The sequence below is a fragment of the Giraffa tippelskirchi genome, chromosome 8 (genome assembly GCF_054371585.1).
Source record: "Giraffa tippelskirchi isolate mGirTip1 chromosome 8, T2T-mGirTip1v1.2.pri, whole genome shotgun sequence".
NCBI lineage: Eukaryota > Metazoa > Chordata > Mammalia > Artiodactyla > Giraffidae > Giraffa > Giraffa tippelskirchi.
The window spans coordinates 85,998,071-86,017,980 of NC_137282.1; positions in this window are offsets into that span (position 1 = coordinate 85,998,071).

Here is a 19,910-nt window from a genome sequence, read left to right on the forward strand (position 1 = left end):
ACGGGTATGAAAACATCACCACCATCAAGACCATAAACATATCTATCACCTCCCAAAGTTTCCTCCCCATTGTAATTATTATTATTATTATGATAAGAAGAGAAAGAACACTTAACATAAGATCTTTCCTCTTAGAAAATTTTAAATATACATTACAGCATTGTTAGCTATAGGCACTGTGTTGTATAGAAGATCTCTAGAACTCATTTATCTTGTATAACTGAACCTTGATATCCTTTGACCATCACCTCCCCATTTTCCCTGCCCCTAACCCTAGGCAACCACCATTCTACTCTCTGGTTCCATGAGTTTGACTGTTTTAGATACCTTGTATAAGTGAGATCATGCTGTATTTATCTTTTTGTGTCTGGCTTATTTCAGTTAGCATAATATCCTCCAGGTCTATCCTGGATGAGTGAATAATTGGTGGCTAAAGAGGGACCAGTGAATGAGATTGGACAGAGACACTGTCTTGAAATACTAAATTTCATGCTTTTTTTCTCTATTTCTGAATATCCTTGTGCTTGGCTTTTTCTCTAGATGGACAGAGACATTCACAATTGTCTATGAGAGAATTAGGATCATGGCAGCAGGGCTGCAGGAAGAAAGTAACTTACAACATTAAAAATCTTTTGAGATTTCCAAAATGAGTTCCTGAACATCTAAGGAGAAGGCTTTAGGAAAGCTGGAAGGACTGTTTATGTCATGAAAACTGACGCAATGAGAACAGAGGCAATGGGAGAATGCCCTCGTCTGCCCCTCCCTCTGCCTCAGACCAGGGGAGGGGCACCTGGCTGGGATCTAGCCTTGGAGGAGAAGGCAGAAAATGCTGAAGTGAAAGTTGTCTGGACCTATTGGGGGACAGAGGGAGAGGAGGGAATTGGCTCAGGCATTAACTAGCTGCAGGGAGCTCCATGGGAGCCCAGTCACATCCTACTGGCCATCACTCATGATTTCAGTGGACCCTGTGAGTCACTTGGGCAGAGAAGCTGCTTTGGAAGGTCTCCTAATTGCACTGGACTGTGTCCTCTTGCGACACTCCGCACATTTCCTAACAATTGACCAACAGAAGGGCTGTCTATCAATGCCCTGAGATTTAATGAGCCCCATCCTAACTGCTCTGTTTGGAACTTCCCTCCCAGCAGCAACAGTCCAGGATGGTTGTAATCCCCCTGAAACAGAGGGAAGGTTCTTGGTATTCAGGTGGGGTATGGTGGGGATGCAGAATGGCAAGGGGGATGTATGACAAATGTACCCTGGAACTCTGAATTCCCTAACAACAAGCCAGGTGACTGGCTCATTTGATTGAGGGCCCCCCTCCCCCCACATCACAGCTGGGCAGGTCATGGCTAATCTCAGCTTCACATGGGACTTGCGAGCCCATCCTGTTGGTGAGTAGCTGTTCAGAGCTGCAGGTACTGAGCAGCTGGTTTTCTCAGTGTTCCCTGAAACAGCTGCACCATAGACTGTTAATTACTTTTGCTTTTGGTTAAGGTATGTATATTTATCAATATTTTTGGACCGACCCCACAGTTTATCATTTGCTCTATAGTTTTTTCTGTACTACCAATATTTCTTACACCCTCATACCCACACACATACTGACCTACTACAGGCATTTGGATTATTTGTTAAGATGGGCGTAATAGCTAGTGAAGGTGGTCATCATAAACTTGAAGTTAAATGAAGATCCTATATACTTAGGGCGTTCAAGTGTATCTATGACTCTTTCTTTGTCTGAGGTAGGATAGGAGGAGGAGACACAAGAGGAGAGAAGAGAAATGAAAAGAAAAGAGAGGAAGAGAGAGAGGGGGAGGGAGAGGGCGGGGGGAGAGAGAGAGAGAGAAAAATAAAGACTGGAGCGTCCCTAGTATAAGCGTAGCAGAACTGGGTCGCCACATTAATCCTGCTACCTACCAGTGTACCAGGACTTTTCTTCCTTGATGAACTAGTTAAAGTGGATTCAATACTTCAGCTAGAAATGGAATGACCTGTTCTCTTTCAGAACACTGAGCCAGAAAGCAACCAAAGTAGGAGGCAATTTCCTCCTAATATCTGAGAAACCCGAGGTATATGCATGCTTTTCAATTACCTTGGTCTTTCAGGCAGTTCACACATTTGGGGACAAGAAAGCTGATGGCATGATAGGAGTCCCTGCTGTGACAACCAAAGCACTTGCAATTTGTCTTTTTATTTATTCCTGTCATGCAAAGCTCCAGACTGATTCTCAAAACATCAATCATGTAAAAAAAATTTGCTTTTTTAGCCAAGGGTTAACAAGACCAGATGAGAAGACTGTTGTTTCAGAAAGGGTGGGTTGAAGGTGAAAAGGTGAGCAGAAGAAAGAACAATAAAGTGCTTTTTGATTTACAGGCTTAGGACAATTTCCTGAGAAAGGAAAAACATTAAGTACTACTCTGTTATCACTATTATTTCCGTGCATCCCTACAAGAGGGGGCTGATACTGAATCCCAGGGGAGAAGCCTTAGGTACACAACAGATCAATGATGCTCATGACAGAGAAGCACTGACAAAATAAATCAGATGTGCTGCTGAATAACTGTTTGCTATGCAAGAATCTGCTGACCAAGTGGGCTGGGAATACAGACAGGTCAAAGGAATTTTCTATAATAGTGGAGTGGAATTTTCTCATCAAGGGAAAGTTTTACCAGACATTCTCAAGAGAAAGTGACTAACACGAAGGTCCCAGGATTGGTGTATTACTAGACCATATGCAACCCAAGTGTGTACCATGCTGGTAGTTCATAAAGGGCTCCCACTGAACTCTAAGTCCAGAAACTCTTCTTTGTACAGGTGCTGAGCACCATGGGGCGGTGGGGGGTGGGGCGTGAATCTTGAAGTCAGGTGTGATGTAAACCTGGACATGCTCACCAATGGGATCACTGTGGCCCCATAGGATTAAATACTTCGGTAGGAAGATGAGAAGCTTTCCAAAGTATCTCGAGTCTCTTACAAATGCAGTGATTGGCTGTTTACCAAGGACGTGGTGCACAGACTCATTAGATGTGAGAGGAAGTCACATTTGAAGAGATCTTGTCTCCAAGTCTCCTTTGGACTGGTGAGAGTAGGGACTTGACGATATGGTTCAGTGTGCGCTGTGGCTCAGGACACTGGCTGTATATGCTCAATAACACGGCCATTTTACAGTTACTTTCCATTGTCACATAGCTGGTTGGCAGACCTAGTCTGGAAATGGCTCTTATGCTTCCCAGAGTGGTACTCATCCATTTCTATATAGTGCTGGTGCCTCGACTGTCCTGTGAATCCGTGCTGTTGTGTTTGTGTTGGGTTTTGCCAGGCAGGGCAGGTTTGTGTGCTATGTCAGAGTGTTCTCTTATGACACCCACAGGGCAGGTATTCTGAAATACTTGGATTTAAGTAGATACGCTTTGTCTTTTTGTGCTGTGAAAGTGTGGGCCTCCTAATTCTTTCCCTTATTTTTTTGGAATAGTGTTAGGAAATTTTGAATCATGTCCCCTTGTTGGAGGGTTGACTGAGGGTGAGGATGTTTACACTTGAGAATGGTGGTACAGAGCGAGGCAGAGGACTTAAGGAGGAAGCAGAAATTCCTGAGATCTAATTGATATTGATAGGACCTCTCTGGTGGTCCGGTGGTTAAGAGTCCACCTTGCAATGCAGGGGACACAGGTTTGATCTCTAGTCGGGGAACTAAAGATGCCATGTGCCCCTTGCACCATGACTGAGCCAGTGAGTGGCAAGGAAAGATCCTGCATGACAAAATGAAGATCCTGCATGCTGCAAGAAGGACCTGACACAGTCAAGTAAATAAATGAATATTAAAAAAAGTTATTGACAAAAAGCCTAAGTTCTGGAAAAGTTAATCTTGGGATGCTGACTTATTAGGAGACTGTTGTTCCTGCTTCTGAGAGTGGAAGTGGTTGCAGCTGACAGTTCCCTGGGATGCAGACTGGGAATTCTGATCTGTGATGAACAGTCCTTTTTTCCCATTTTGGTGGGTAAAAGAGCAAGATGTCTTAGTTCTGGCTGCTATAACATACTACCATAGACTGGAAGGCTTAAACAGTCCTGGAGGCTGGACAGTCCAAGATCAAGGTCCCAGCAGACTGGGCTTCCAATGAGGGCCCTTGTCCTGGTTTGCAGACAACTGCTTTCTTATTGTGTCCTCACATGGTGGAGGGGGAGCGCTGGTCTCCTCCTCTTCTTATAAAGGCACCAATCCCCTCATGGGTGTCTGCCCTTATGACTTCTGACCTCATTTAAACCTAACTACCTCCCAAAGGTTCCATCTCCAAATACCATCACCTTGGGGATTAAGGCTTCAACATGTGGATTTTGATGAGACACATTTAGTCCATAGAAGACACCATAAACTGTTGTGATTTATTGGTCAAACCTGTTGCTTCTACCAGTAGGTTGGTGAGGAATCTTATCTTACAACCTTGCCCTTTGGCAGTCTTGGAAATAATGTAAACAGAGCAGAGCAGATTTATGGAAACTGACACATTCTCTCTGCATATTCTTGGAGACATTTTTCTCTCACATTATAAAAACAGTGTTTTGAATGTCTAATACAGATCCCAAGGAACTCAGGCTGGGATATACCATCTCTTCTGAAAAGCAACATTGGAAAAAAAAAAAAAAAAAAAGAAAAGCAACATTGGAACTCAGTCTTGGGCTGTGGAATATAAAAACCTGAATGCAGGAAAGGAGCAACACTAATATTAAAACCTAAACCTGCTGGGAGCACTTTACATATTATTAGCTCATTTAATCAGCTTAATGACACTGTGAATAAGTACTATTATTAGTCTCATTTTACAAATGAGGAAATGGAGGCGTAGAGAAACTAAGTGATTTACCCAACTTACACAGATAACAATGAGAAGAAACAGAATTCAAATTTAAGCCTTTTGTTCAGTAGATCACACTCTTAACCACTGCTTTGATACATTGTAAGTAGGCAATAGTTATTGCAATAGGTAGCAATAGCATGACAATAGCATTTCTTGTTGATTCAAGGGCTTCCCTGGGGGCTCAGTGGTAAAGAATCCACCTGCCAATGCAGAAGACATGGGTTCAATCCTGTGTTGGGAAGATCCCCTAGAGAAGGAAACGGCAACCCTCTCCTGTATTCTTGTCTGGGAAATTCTATGAACAGAGGAGCCTGATGGGCTACAGTCCACGGGGTTGAAAAGAGTCAGACATGACTTGATAATTAAACAACAACTGGTTTTAAAATTTTTGTTATACTTGGTCTTATTAAAAAATAAACCAATATTCAAGATAAGATTTCATTACTGGAATGAAAACACAGTAATTTCCATAGCTCTTTTAAAAAGATTCAGCTGTGTAAATATGCTGAATTCCTCAAACTGATCTTTTAAAATGGATTGAAATAAATATTTTTCTAATGCTCCATGAATCTACTGTGTGTGTTTGAATGTGTCTATGATAATACCTGGCTTTGCGGGTGGTACAGTGGTAAAGAATATGCCTCCCAATTCAGGAGAGGCACGAGACAGGTTCTATTCTTGGGTGGGGAAGATCTCCTGAAATAGGGAACAGGAACCCACTCCAGTGTTCTTTCCTGGAAAATTCCATAGACAGAAGAGCCTGGTTGGCTATAGTCCATGAGTTTGTTTCAGGAAGGGGGACCCCTTCCAGGGCCCGAAACTGGGCTCTTGTCTAACACTCGGAAGTGAATTGTCTAAGGAGACACATGTGCTGACGAAGCAAGAGATTTTATAGGGAAAGGGCACTCAGGCAGAGAGTAGTAGGGTAAGGGAACCCAGGAGAACTGCTCTGCCACATGGCTCACAGTCTCGGGTTTTACGGTGGTGGGATGAGTTTCTGAGTTGTCTTTAGTCAATCATTCTGACTCAGAGTCCTTCCTGGTGGTGCACGCCTTGTTCGGCCAAGATGGATGCCAGCAAGAAGGATTTTGTGAGGTGGTTGGACATGTAGTGTCTCCTTTTGACCTTTCCTGAACTCTTCCAGTTGGTGGTGGCTTATTAGTTCCGTGTTCCTTACCAGGACCTCCTGGTAAGGAGGATCACAGAGAATGGAACACAACTGAGCGACTGAGCACATACGCACACGTGGGTATATCTACCTAGAAACATGTCTATTGTGATTTTATTTTAAGGATATGAAACTTTAATAAACACTGACTTTTTAATTAAATAACATTAATTTTCTAAATATTTTGGAGATTTCAAAATATCTTTTTGTTATTGATTTCTAGTCCAATTCCACTGTGGTTATAGAACATACTTTGAATGATTTCAATCCTTTTAAATTTATGGAGATTTGTCTTATGGTTCAAAATATGATCTATTTTGGTGAATGCTCCATTTGCACTTGAAGGGAAGTTAGTTGCCTTCTGTTGTGGTTCAGTCGAGTGTTCCATAATGTCAGTAAGGTCAAGTTGGTAGTGTTGTTCAAGTCTTCTGTATCCTTATTGATCTTCAGCCTGCTTGTTCTATAAGTTATTGAGAGCGTTGAAATCTCCAACTATTGTGTGAATTTATCTATTTCTTCTTTCAGTTCCATCAGTTTTGCTTCATGTATTTTGAAGCCCCATTATTAGGTGCATAAACTTTTAGGATTATTCTGTCCTCTTGATAAACTAACCTGTTTGTTGCCATCAAACATCTCTTTGTATCTGATATATTCTTTGTTTTGAAGTCTACTTTGTCTGGTATTAACACAGCTACCCCAGTTTCCCTTTGATTATTGAAGTAGTATGTATAAACACTGTACATATAAGTAGACTTTGTTTGTTAGGGTTCTCCAAATAAACAGAACTAATATATCAGTTCAGTTCAGTCGCTCAGTCGTGTCTGACTCTTTGCGACCCCATGAATTGCAGCACGCCAGGCCTCTCTGTCCATCACCAACTCCTGCAGTCTACCCAAAACCATGTCCATCGAGTCAGTGATGCCATCCAACCATCTCATCCTCTGTCGTCCCCTTCTCCTCCTGCCCCCAATCCTTCCCAGCATTAGGGTCTTTTCCGATGAGTCAACTCTTCACATGAAGTGGCGAAAGTATTGGAGTTTCAGCTTCAACATCACTCCTTCCAATGAACACCCAGGACTGATCTCCTTTAGGATGGACTGGTTGGATCTCCTTGCAGTCCAAGGGACTCTCAAGAGTCTTCTCCAACACCACAGTTCAAAAGTATCAATTCTGCGGCGCTCAGCTTTCTTCACCATCCAACTCTCACATCCATACATGACTACTGGAAAAACCATAGCCTTGACTAGACGGACTTTTGTTGGCAAACTAATGTCTCTGCTTTCAAATATGCTGTCTAGGTTGGCCATAACCTTCCTTCCAAGGAGTAAGCGTCTTTTAATTTCATGGCTGCAATCACCATCAGCAGTGATTTTGGAGCCCCCCAAAATAAAGTCTGACACTGTTTCCACTGTTTCCCCATCTATTTCCCATGAAGTGATGGGACCAGATGCCATGATCTTAGTTTTCTGAACGTTGAGCTTTAAGCCAACTTTTTCACTCTCCTCTTTCACTTTCATCAAGAGGCTCTTTAGTTCCTCTTCACTTTCTGCCATAAGGGTGGTGTCATCCACATATCTGAGGTTATTGATATTTCTCCCGGCAATCTTGATTCCAGCTTGTGCTTCTTCCAGCCCAGCATTTCTCATGATGTACTCTGCATATAAGTTAAATAAGCAGAGTGACAATATACAGCCTTGACGTACTCCTTTTCCTATTTGGAACTAGTCTGTTGTTCCATGTCCAGTTCTAACTGTTGCTTCCTGACCTGCATACAGGTTTCTCAAGAGACAAGTCAGATGGTCTGGTATTCCCATCTCTTTCAGAATTTTCCACAGTTTATTGTGATCCACACAGTCAAAGGCTTTGGCATAGTCAATAAAGCAGAAATAGATGTTTTTCTGGAACTCTCTTGCTTTTTTTGATGATCCAGAGGATATTGGCAATTTGATCTTTGGTTCCTCTGCCTTTTCTAAAACCAGCTTGAACATCTGGAAGTTCACGGTTCATGTATTGCTGAAGCCTGGCTTGGAGAATTTTGAGCATTACTTTACTAGCATGTGAGATGAGTGCAATTGTGCGGTAGTTTGAGCATTCTTTGGCATTGCCTTTCTTTGGGATTGGAACGAAAACTGACCTTTTCCAGTCCTGTGGCCACTGCTGAGTTTTCCAAATTTGCTGGCATATCGAGTGCAGCACTTTCACAGCATCATCTTTCAGGATTTGAAATAGCTCAACTGGAATTCCATCACCTCCCCTAACTTTGTTTGTAGTGATGTTTTCTAAGGCCCACTTGACTTCACATTCCAGGATGTCTGGCTCTAGGTGAGTGATATACATGTACATATAAAATAAGTTTTAGTATTAGGAATTGGCTCATGTGATTATGAAAGGTAAGAAGTCCAATGATCTACCACTGCATGCTATAGACCCCAAAGCCCCTAGTGTAAATTTCAGTTTGACTCTGAAGGCCTGAGACCCAGGAGTGCCAATGGTGTAATTCTCATTCCAATGCCAGGAGGAGACCAATGTCTCAGCTCAAGCATTCAAGTAGAGAGAGAAAATTCAACATTTCTCTGCTTTTTTGGTTTCTATTTGGGCCCTCAATGGGTTGGGTGATCCTCATCTACATTGAGGAGGCCAATCTGCTTCATTCTATCCACTTTCAAACGGGAATCTCTTCTGGAGATGCCCTCACAGACACACCCAGAAAAAAATATTTAACTAGATATTTTGCATCTTGTGGCCCAGTCAAGTTGACACAGAAAATTAACCATTACGAGTCCATCCCTTATTAACTTGGAACCCATGCACATCTCTAAACTATACTTAATCTCCAAATGAAGAAAATAATAAGGTCATAATTCCACCTGACTATCTTACATGTACAACTGAAAACATACTCATCCTTTCCCCAGAAGAGAAGGTAGAGAACTTGAGAGATGTTTACTTTTCTCCTCAATATCCTGTGACATAAATACTATGTTGCAAAATGAACAATACTTACATACATAATGTAAAGTATGTTGCATGATAAGGTAAAAGGGATAAAAGAGAAAAATTATATTTGCTTAATATACATGCACAAATTCATAACAAAGCAAAGAGAAAATATTCATGACAATTATAGCTCTCATCTCTACTACACAGCTGGTCATGTGGTTGTAGCTGGTATTTTAGTTCCCTTCTTCAACTACCAAATCTGTATTCCCTTTGCCTTGAGCAAGCATCTCAGCTAGTTGTGGTTCTTTACCTAATGGAGTGACCCACACCTTCGTTCCTAAATTATCTGGGCCATTAGTAGCCCTGCCTGGATTGGGTTGTTGTGTTTTCCGTTGTATTTGACCTTAATCACAGGGCATGGTAGCACTTAGAGAAGCCCTAAAGGATCTCCTGTATTCCAGACATGCTCTTCTTTCCTTCCATTGTGGAGTAGTAGTCCAGTTTCTCCTTGGTAAACAGGATCAATCACACCAGTCAGACAATTACTTCCTTCCTTGTCTGTTGATTCAGCGGCATGAAGAGCCCAAAGTGACCAGGTGTTAGTCTTAACTTCCTGTTCAATGGAATCATTGTTATGTTTCCTGGTGGAAACATTTACCCTCTAGAACAAAGACTTCTAGGCCTGCATATCATAAGATCATGGGAGCAGAAAACAGAATTTACTAATGGATTACTTGGGATAATAGCAGTGAGTGAAGCCAGTGAGTGAGTGAAGCCACTCCCATTTCCATCCCTTGGTTCTTGGATCTCTGAATAGTGAATGGGAGAAATAGTACTGTATCCTGGACGTGGATTCAGAGCATGCACAACCTTCTGCAGATTTTTGACTAAGAGCATGTGCCTATTGCAGCACTTTTTTTGCTGTAAAGGGAGATTCCTAGATTAGAAACAATCTTGTGTGGAATACCATGACTGTGGATAAGACATTCTGTAAATCAACAGATGTTAGTTTTACTAGAAGTATTGGATGCAGAGAAGGCAAATCCATATCCATACTTAGTGTCAATTTCAGTAAGAACAAAGCACTGCCTCTTCTGTAATAGAAACGGTTCAATGTATTAATGTGCCATCAGTCTGACCACCCTGGGGAATGGTGCTATATCGACGACTCAGTGTTAGTCTCTTCTGCTGGCAGATTGGTCACTCAGTGGTGGCTGTGGCCAGGTCAGCCATATTGCTGAGTCTATGCATGACCTTATCTTTGTCACCACAGCCACTTTGTTCATGAGCCCACTGAGTGATGATGGGACTGACTGGGGAAAGAGGCTGACTGGTACTGTGTGTGTGCCAAGTCACTTCAGTTATGTCCAATTCTTTGTGACCCCAGGGACTGTAGCCCCGCAGATTCCTCTGTCCATGGGATTCTCCAGGCAAGTATATTGGAGTGGGTTGCCATGCCCTCCTCCAGGGGATCTTCCCAACCCAGGGATTGAATTCTTATATCTCCTTCATTGGCAGGCAGATTCCTTACCACTGTGCCACCCAGGAAGCCCAACTTGTACCATAGAACAAGTCATTCTCTCTGCTTGATTATTAAAGCCCTCCACTGCTGAGATATACATTTTGGTGAGCATTTACATGGGACACAAACAACTTCATTTTTTTTTTTTTTTTAAATTCAGAGAGGTTTATCCATGTTCCTCTTCCCCAAATTTCCTGGGCATCAATTTTCCAGTCATGTCTTTCCAAGTTTCTGACCATCTAACCACATCATAGGGCACAGCCTAAGAATCTGAGTATAATGCACACCTGACCATTGCTCCTTCCAAGCAAAGTGAAAAACCAGGTGCCCTGCTCAAAGTTCTGTCCACCAGGAAGGTTTCCCTTCCTGCTGTTTTCCGAGAAAGGGCTGTGGTGTTGCAGCCATCTGCTCCGGAGTGGTGACTGCCCATTATGCAGACCCATCTGTAGCCCAGGTCTGAGTTGTCCCTTCCTCTGTCAGCTGATCACAGTGCTCATCGCGTACCACAGGGTCATAGCTGCACACGGGAGAAAGAGGGCAGCATAACAGAGTAGGGATTATGGGCATTTGGGTCACATTGTCACGCAACTTACTTATGCTCTTCAGCCTGCTCAGGTCCAATCACATACACAGCACTGCTATTTGATGATGGAGTGCTGCTGTGCTCATCAACTTTCTGGCTTGGCGGTCAGATAACACCCAGTTCACAATATGCAGCTCAGCTCACATAGTAACTTGGTGACCCACAATTAAGTGTTCCATCTCTGCTGAGGCCTAGTAACAGGCAAAGAAGAGTAATTTGTTTCTTGAAAGAAGAGTAATTTGCAGAGGATGGCAGGGCTTTGCTCCAAAATACAAAAGCCTGTTGTAGCACTTCTTTTGCTGTGAAGTGAGGGGCCCACTAGGGGTTGTGCCTTTCTTGGTTGTAGGAGCAGCAGGATACAATAACTTACCCTTCACCATAGATGGGATATTTCCACGTGGTCCCATACCAGTGGACCCCTAGACATGTCACTGAGGTAGATGGTCCAGTTTAGGTAGATTTATTTCCCAACCTCGAACATGTTAAGGACTTACCAATAAATCTAGAGTAGTTGCTATTTCTTGTTCACTAGATCCAATCAGCAATGCAATTGCATGATGTGATATTTTGTAAAAGAGAAAAGTGATCTCTACTCCTGTGAATTGTTATGCCATAAATCCCACTTGAGCATATTGTGGTATATGATTCTTTTGATACCCTGTTGAACTTGACTTGCTAACATTTTACTGAGGAATTTTGCATCTATATTAATCAGGGATATTGGTCTGTAATTTTCTTGTCTTGTGGCATCCTTGTCTGGTTTTGGTGTCGGAGTAATGCAGGCCTTAAAATGAGTTTGGAAGTGTTCCTTCCTCTTCTATTTTTTGGATAAGAATTTTTTGAGAAAGATTGGTATTGATTCTCCTTTAAATGTTTGGTAGCATTCACTGGTGAAGCTGTCTGATCCTAGACTTAGGTCTATTGGAAGAATTTTGATTACTGATTCAATCTCCTTACTAGTAATTGACCCTGTCATTTCTTTCTTTTTTATTTTTTAAAGTTTTTTTTTGATGTGGACCATTTTTAAAGTCTTTATTGAGTTTGTTGCAATATTGTTTCTGTTTTATGCTTTGGTCTCTTGGCTGCAAGGCATATGGGGTCCTAGATTCCTGAGTAGGGATTGAACTCACACCCCCTGCGTTGGAAGGTGAAGTCTTAATCACTGGACGGCCAGGGAAGTCTCTGTATTTTTTTAAAATAATAGTCCTTAGTCCAAAAGGCTGTCACCTATGTCTAACTTTCAGCTTATCTACTCTATTAATTGCATGCTAAAATACTAGTTTTTTATTTCATTACCTTGATCAAGATCTTCTTTTGATAACCTGGTGTCTTCCAAACACAGTATATCTCAGTTTGTCCTTCAACATTTGGCTCTTTGCTATTTAGCTGTTTTTATCTCTTAGTAACACCTTTTTGATACAGTCATGGGGCTCCATTCCACACTCTGTGAAATGTTACAGATTGCAAAGTGGCCCCATAGACCTGTCTACCCCCATCCACAGGCCTGGCACATTCTCACCATCTCAGCTCTAGGCAGAGCCATTGAGGGTTGGATGTGAGATAATTATAATTCCACTGGAATGAAAGTAAAGATAAATTTCAACTCCATCTTTCTCAGAAAAATTTAAAAAGTCCTGCAGACTAGTAAGCGATTCTCCACGTTTCCTGTTTTTAAGAGAGTTTCTTTTCGACTGCTATGCAATTGAGGTGTTAGGGCATTGGTCAATTCAATCCTCAAGAGTTACTTCAGGATATTAGGAGGAAGTAGAGGTAGAAGGAAGGATTTCTTATCTTGTGTTTTTCAGTGGCTCTCAAATTGAAAAAGAAACTAACTATGAGTCACATATATTTAGAAAATTGTGTTCTCTAAATTTATCTTGCTTTCAGGATAAGCACCTAATTCTATAAATAAAATCCAGGACAGTGTGTCCAGAAAGAATACAAACAAGTAATATTGTTCTGTCAGATAAGTCAAGTTTGGTAAAGCAGAGGGAAGAAGCAGATGCCATTTCTGAGGTCATGTCTTAGTGGTCTCTAGATGTGCACAAACACACACGTGTTTTTATGACGAGCCCCACTGTCCTTCCCTCACGTTGCTCCTGACTCTTCCCATGTTTTATGCCATCCTGGTTTGAGGGGTACTTAAAGTAAATTAAAACGAAAGAGAAATTCTGAAGAATGAAAATTCTCAGACTGTAGCTGTAGGAAATTTCTTGCCAGAGAGTTTCTCTCTGTCAGGATGTAGATCAAACATTCTGATTAGCTTACAGGTTGCTACCATGTCTGACTGACATGCGTTTTCTAGTTTTATACTTAGATCATCTGAAGGATAACTATGGGGTTGGGGACTAAGTCAACTGAGAATAAAACGCTGTTAGAAGATGTTTGATACAACCTTGTTGGAGTCTCTTGGGGACTCCAGAAGAACTGCCTGGTCTTGGATTTTATGTTTTAAAACTGTGGTGGCATGGGGAAAATCTCAATTAAGCAATCCCCCTGGCTTCTTTCTCTGGAAGTTTGTATCCTTCTTCCCATTTGTGGCTTTTTGTTTTCCTCTTTTCTGGTAAAACTGCCTTCTTATCAAAAGTCAGCCAAGCTAAACGTCTCTGATTTACCAGCAGAACACTGGCTTTCACTGTTGGGTTAAAGGGCAGAATGCTGAATTGCAAAATAATGTCATTCAGAGTGCTTCAAAGTAGGGCTGGCCCATTAAGCAGTCTGTGAACATCACCTAATCTCTATCCTAAAGTAAACACAAGTTGAAAAATGATTACATGTGCAAATAATAGTGATGCAAGTAGCAGGAGTAAGACTGGAAAACAAATCTGTAATTTCTTCAAGAGTACTTGAATATATGTTTTCTCTATAACTCTATTTCCTTGAGATCTTCAAGAAGTCTCTCCCCACTGAGTAACATGTCTGTGTCTGAACCATAGAGACAAACCATGGAGGCCAGTGGAAGATTAACCAAAAGAGAGGCATCAGGGGGTGTGGGGTGGGCAACTCTGAGTGGATGGTAGTGTTTGGGAGGGGTTAACGGAAATAATTGTTGAGGTGAGCAAATAGATCTAAATTTCTCCTTTCACACAACCTGACTGTGAATTATTCTCTATGTTATGAGAGCAAGCAAGAAGGCTTCAGTGGGAAATAACAGTCTGTAAGAGGCCACCAGAGCAGCTGAGCTGGAATCCTCTGACTAGAGGGGCCACGCTGTCTCCATCCTCCCAAGAAGAGCCGCAACATTCACTGAGCAAGGAATGTGCCACGTGGGGTGCGATAATCAGTTGGCTTTATATTGTCAATCATGGAATTTATGTTAAGATTTGTGATTCTCATAATAAATTTGTTACTCATTAATATTTATATTGTATAGTTGACATTCAGTTAATAATGATTATGTGCCACATTTCTACATTCTTTACATGTACACTAATACATCTAATCTTCACAATAGCACCTTGAGGTAAATAAGTATGATCCCAGTTTCAGTTCAGTTCAGTTGTGCTCAGTCATGTCCAATTTTTGTGACCCCATGGACTGCAGCATGCCAGGCCTCCCTGTCCATCACCAACTCCTGGAGTTTACTTTAACTCATGTCCATTGAGTTGGTGATACCATCCAACAGTCTCATCCTCTGTCATCCCCTTCTTCTTCTGCCTTCAATCTTTTCCAGCATCAGGGTCCTTTCAAAGGAGTCAGTTCTTCACATCAGGTGGCCAAAGTATTGGAGTTTCACCTTCAGCATCAGTCCTTCCAATGAATATTCAGGACTGATTTCCTTTAGGATGGACTGGTTGGATTTCCTTGCAGTCCAAGGGACTCTCAAGAGTCTTCTCCAACAACATAGTTCAAAAGCATCAATTCTTTGGCACTCAGCTTTCTTTATAGTCCAACTCTCACATCCATACATGACTACTGGGAAAACCATATCTGTGACTAAACGGACCTTTTTTGACAAAGTAATGTCTCTGCTTTTTAACATGCTGTCTAGGTTGGTCATAACTTTTCTTCCCAGGAGTGTCTTTTAATTTCATGGCTGCAATCACCATCTGCAGATTTTGAAGGCCCCAAAATGAAGTCTCTCACTGTTTCCACTGTTTTCCCATCTATCTGCCATGAAGCGATGGGACTAGATGCCATGATGTTAGTTTTCTGAATGTTGAGTTTTAAGTCAACTTTTTCACTCTCTTTCACTTTCATTAAGAGGTTCTTAAGTTCTTCTTCCCTTTCTTCCATAAGGGTGATGTCATCTGCATATCTGAGATTATTGATATTTCTCCCAGCAATCTTGAATCCAGCTTTTGCTTCATCCAGCCCAGCGTTTCTCATGATGTACTCTGCATATAAGTTAAATAAGCAGGGTGACAGCATACAGCCTTGATGTACTCCTTTCCCTATTTGGAACCAGTCTGTTGTTCCATGTCCAGTTCTAACTGTTGCTTCCTGACCTGCATACAGATTTCTCAAAAGGCAGGTCAGGTGGTCTGGTATTCCTATCTCTTTAAGAATTTTCCACAGTTTGTTGTGATCCACACAGTCAAAGGCTTTGGCATGGTCAATAAAGCAGAAATAGATGTTTTTCTGGAACTCTCTTGCTTTTTCGATGATCTGGCGGATGTTGGCAGTTTGATCTCTGGTTCCTCTACCTTTTCTAGCTTGTATTTAGAAAAGTTCAACAGTATGTGAAGTTCACGGTTCACGTACTGTTGAAGCCTGGCCTTGAGAATTTTGAGCAATACTTTGCCAGCGTGTGAGACAGTTGTGCGGTAGTCCAAGCATTCTTTGGCATTTCCTTTCTTTGGGATTGGAATGAAAACTGACCTTTTCCAGTCCTGTGGCCACTGCTGAGTTTTCCAAAATTGCTGGCATATTGAGTGCAGCACTTTCACAGCATCATCTTTTAGAATTTGAAATAGGTCAACTGGAATTCCATCACCTCCACTAGCTTTGTTCGTAGTAATGCTTCTTAAGGCCCACTTGACTTCACATTCCAGGATGTCTGGCTGTAGATGAGTGATCACACCATCATGATTATCTGGGTCATGAAGATCTTTTCTGTATAGTTCTTCTGTGTATTCTTGCCACCTCTTCTTAATGTCTTCTGCTTCTGCCAGGTCCATACCATTTCTGTCCTTCATTGAGCCCATCTTTGCATGAAATGTTCCGTTGGTATCTCTAATTTTCGTGAAGAGATCTCTAGTCTTTCCCATTCTATTGTTTTCCTCTATTGCTTTGCATTGATCACTAAGGAAGGCTTTCTTATTTCTCCTTGCTATTCTTTGGAACTTTGCATTCAAATGGGTGTATCTTTCCTTTTCTCCTTTGCCTTTTGCTTCTCTTCTATTCACAGCTATTTGTAAGGCCTCCTCAGACAACCATTTTGCGTTTTTGCTTTTCTTTTTCTTGGGGATGTTCTTGATCCCTGCCTCCTGTACAATGTCACGAACCTCCATCCATAGTTCTTCAGCCATTCTGTCTATCAGATCTAATCCCTTAAATCTATTTCTCACTTCCACTGTATAATCATAAGGGATTTAATTTAGGTCATACCAGAATGGTCTAGTGGTTTTCCCTGCTTTCTTCAATTTAAGTCTAAATTTGGCCATAAGGTGTTCATGATCTGAGCCACAGTCCGCTCCCGGTCTTGTTTTTGCTAACTGTATAGAGCTTCTCCATCTTTGGCTGCAAAGAATATAGGCAATCTGATTTCATTATTGACCATCTGGTGATGTCCATGTGTAGTGTCTTCTCTTGTGTTGTTGTAAAAGGGTGTTTGCTATGACCAGTACATTCTCTTGACAAAACCCTGTTAGCCTTTGCCCTGCTTCATTTTATACTCCAAGGCCAAATGTGCCTGTTACTCTAGGTATCTCTTGACTTCCTACTTTTGCATTCCAGTCCCCTGTAATGAAAGGGACATCCTTTTTAGGTGTTAGTTCTAGAGGGTCTTATAGGTCTTCATAGAACCATTCAACTTCAGCTTCTTCAGCATTACTTGTCGGAGCAGAGACTTGGATTACTGTGATATTGAATAGTTTGCCTTGGAAACGAACAGAGAGCATTCTGTCATTTTTGAGATTGCATCCAAGTACTGCATTTTGGACTTCTTTGTTGACTATGATGGCTACTCCATTTCTTCTAAGGGATTCTTGCCCACAGTAGTAGATATAATGGTCATCTGAGTTACACTTACCCATTCCAGTCCATTTTAGTTCACTGATTCCTAAAATGTCAATGTTCACTCTTGCCATCTCCTGTTTGACCACTTCCAATTTGCCTTGATTCATGGACCTAACATTCCAGGTTCCTATGCAATATTGTTCTTTACAGCATCGGACTTTACTTTCATCACCAGTCACATTCACAACTGGATGTTGTTTTTCTTTTGGTTCCATCTCTTCATTCTTTCTGGAGTTATTTCTTCACTGATCTCCAATAACATATTGGGAACCTACTGACCTGGGGAGTTCATATCCAATGTCCTATCCTTTTGCCTTTTCATACTGTTCATGGGGTTCTCAAGGCAAGAATCCTGAAGTGGTTTGCCATTCCTTTCTCCAGTGGACCATGTTTTGTCAGAACTCTCCACCATGACCCATCCGTCTTGGTTGGCCCTACACAGCATGGCTCATTGTTTCATTGAGTTAGACAAGGCTGTGGCCCACGTTCCCAGTTTACAATGTCCATGACCCCAGTTTACAGATGTAGAATTTGAAGTACAGGCAGGTAAAATGATTTTTCCCAAGTCACACAGCTAGTAAGGGGTGAACTGGAATGTGATAAAAAGAGTCTTAGAAATTTGTGTCAGAGTGAATCCCTCTAAGATTAGGGTTTAGACAAAAGTTCAGTTGTGGTATGTGTTTCATGTGGCCATTCTACCTAATTTCCACCAATCAATGATAAGGGAGGCTCTTTGCTGGCTGCCAGGATGGGTGAAGAGTAATAGTGGGGATGGATATGTGAAGAAGTATCAGACAAGATCTTGTCTGAGTGAATTTATACTTGTTGAGAATGTCCTGTAGTTCTGGGTGGCTCAGCCCAAATTCTGTTACAACACTTTGCCCTATATTCTGAAATTGTCTTGTGCGATACTGCAGCTATTATGTACATATGGCTACTTAAAATTAAAAACTTAATTTCTCTGATAGACTAGCTATATTTTAAGGCTAGTGGCTATCGTGTTGGCCAGTGCAGATACAGAGCATTTCCATCATTACAAAAAGTTCTACTGGAAATGTCATTTGACTTAAATAACCTGCCAAAGAGGTCAACTAAACTGTATCTCTAGCCTTCTTGCTTTGTTTCATGTGTGTTAATGCTTCAGAATAGCTCCTGACTCCATTAAGAATTTAATCAAAGCCATTTCCCCAAAATACACCTATGCAATTATGCACAGAAACTTGCATATGACTTCAGGTGGGATCACAGACTCTCTGTGCAATAGTTACCCATTGGTACATAGCAAATTACCTTAAAGCTTAGTGGCTTAAAACAACATGGATTTATTATCTCATACAGTTTTGTGGTTCAGGAACCCAGGAGTGGTTTAGCTTAGTGATTCTGACCCAGGACTCTAGTTAGATTGTACTGGAGTGGCCAGATTTAGCAAATAAAAATACAAGATGTTCAGTTAATTTGGAATTTTTGAAAAACAATAAATAATTCTTTAGTAGAAGTGTGTCCCATGCAATAATCAGGGCATGCTTTTACTGAAAAAAGTACTCATTGCTCGCCTGAAATTCAAATTTCATTGGGCATTCTGTATTTTATCTCATAATCCAGTCAATGTGTCAACTGAGGCTTCAATCATCTGAAGGCTTTGCCTGGGGATCATGGATTCATTTCTAAGATGGCTCCTTAACGAACCTAGCAAGTTAGCTCTGGTTGTTTGTAGAAGGAATCAGTTCTTGGCCACATGGATCTCTTTTTGGGCTGCTTGAGCATCCTTATGTTGGCTGCTGGCTTCCTCCAGAGTGGGTGATTCAAGAGAGGGCAGTATCATTTATGACCTTGCCTTGAAAGTCACACGCTGTCATTTCTGAAGTTTTGTATTGATTGCACAGGACGTTTCTATTCACTGTGGGAAGAGAGTTACATGAACAGCAGGAGGCAAGAATCATTTGGAGCCATCCTGAAGGCTGGCTCCATCCTCTGGAAATTATACACAGACGTCATAGAGTATGAATTTCATGAGGGTAGAATTTTTCTACTTTTTATCCTCATTGCTGTAGCCCCAGTGGCTATAACAGTGCCTTATACATTTATAGGCACTCAATAAATATTTGTTCAATGGATGAATAAATGAGACTCTGGTCTAAAATCTCTGACCTGAAAGACTCCTTTGGTTCCTAAAATGTTGGTGTAAATGAAAGATGTTTTCTCAAGAACTTGAGGATGAAGGGATTAGAATATAGATTAGAGGAATTTATAAGGAGACATGTCAATTTAGTAAGTGTTGCCATTGTTTGTGAAAGGAAGCCTAGAACTTGTTGGAAAACTGGGGATTTTTGAAGAAGGCACTAACATTCTGTTTCTAGACTGCTGTGCTAATCTATGGATTCTGGACTTGAACTGCAACACTTCCAGTCTCCAGCCAACCATGCTTACTTCAGACTGGGCCCCACGATCCTAATTGGCAACAGCCAGTTCCTTAATATCCTATAACTGTTTGCCCTGAGTCCATGGTTTTTGTATACTGACAGACTCCTAGTTTTTCTTAAGTCTGGAGTCAAGAGGAGATTCTGCCAGCAACCAAGGACCTCTCTGTCAGTCCTGAACAGGTTTTTCCTCCAATTGCATGGCTTGTCCCTATACTTGTGCTACTAACTATAAAAGGTATAT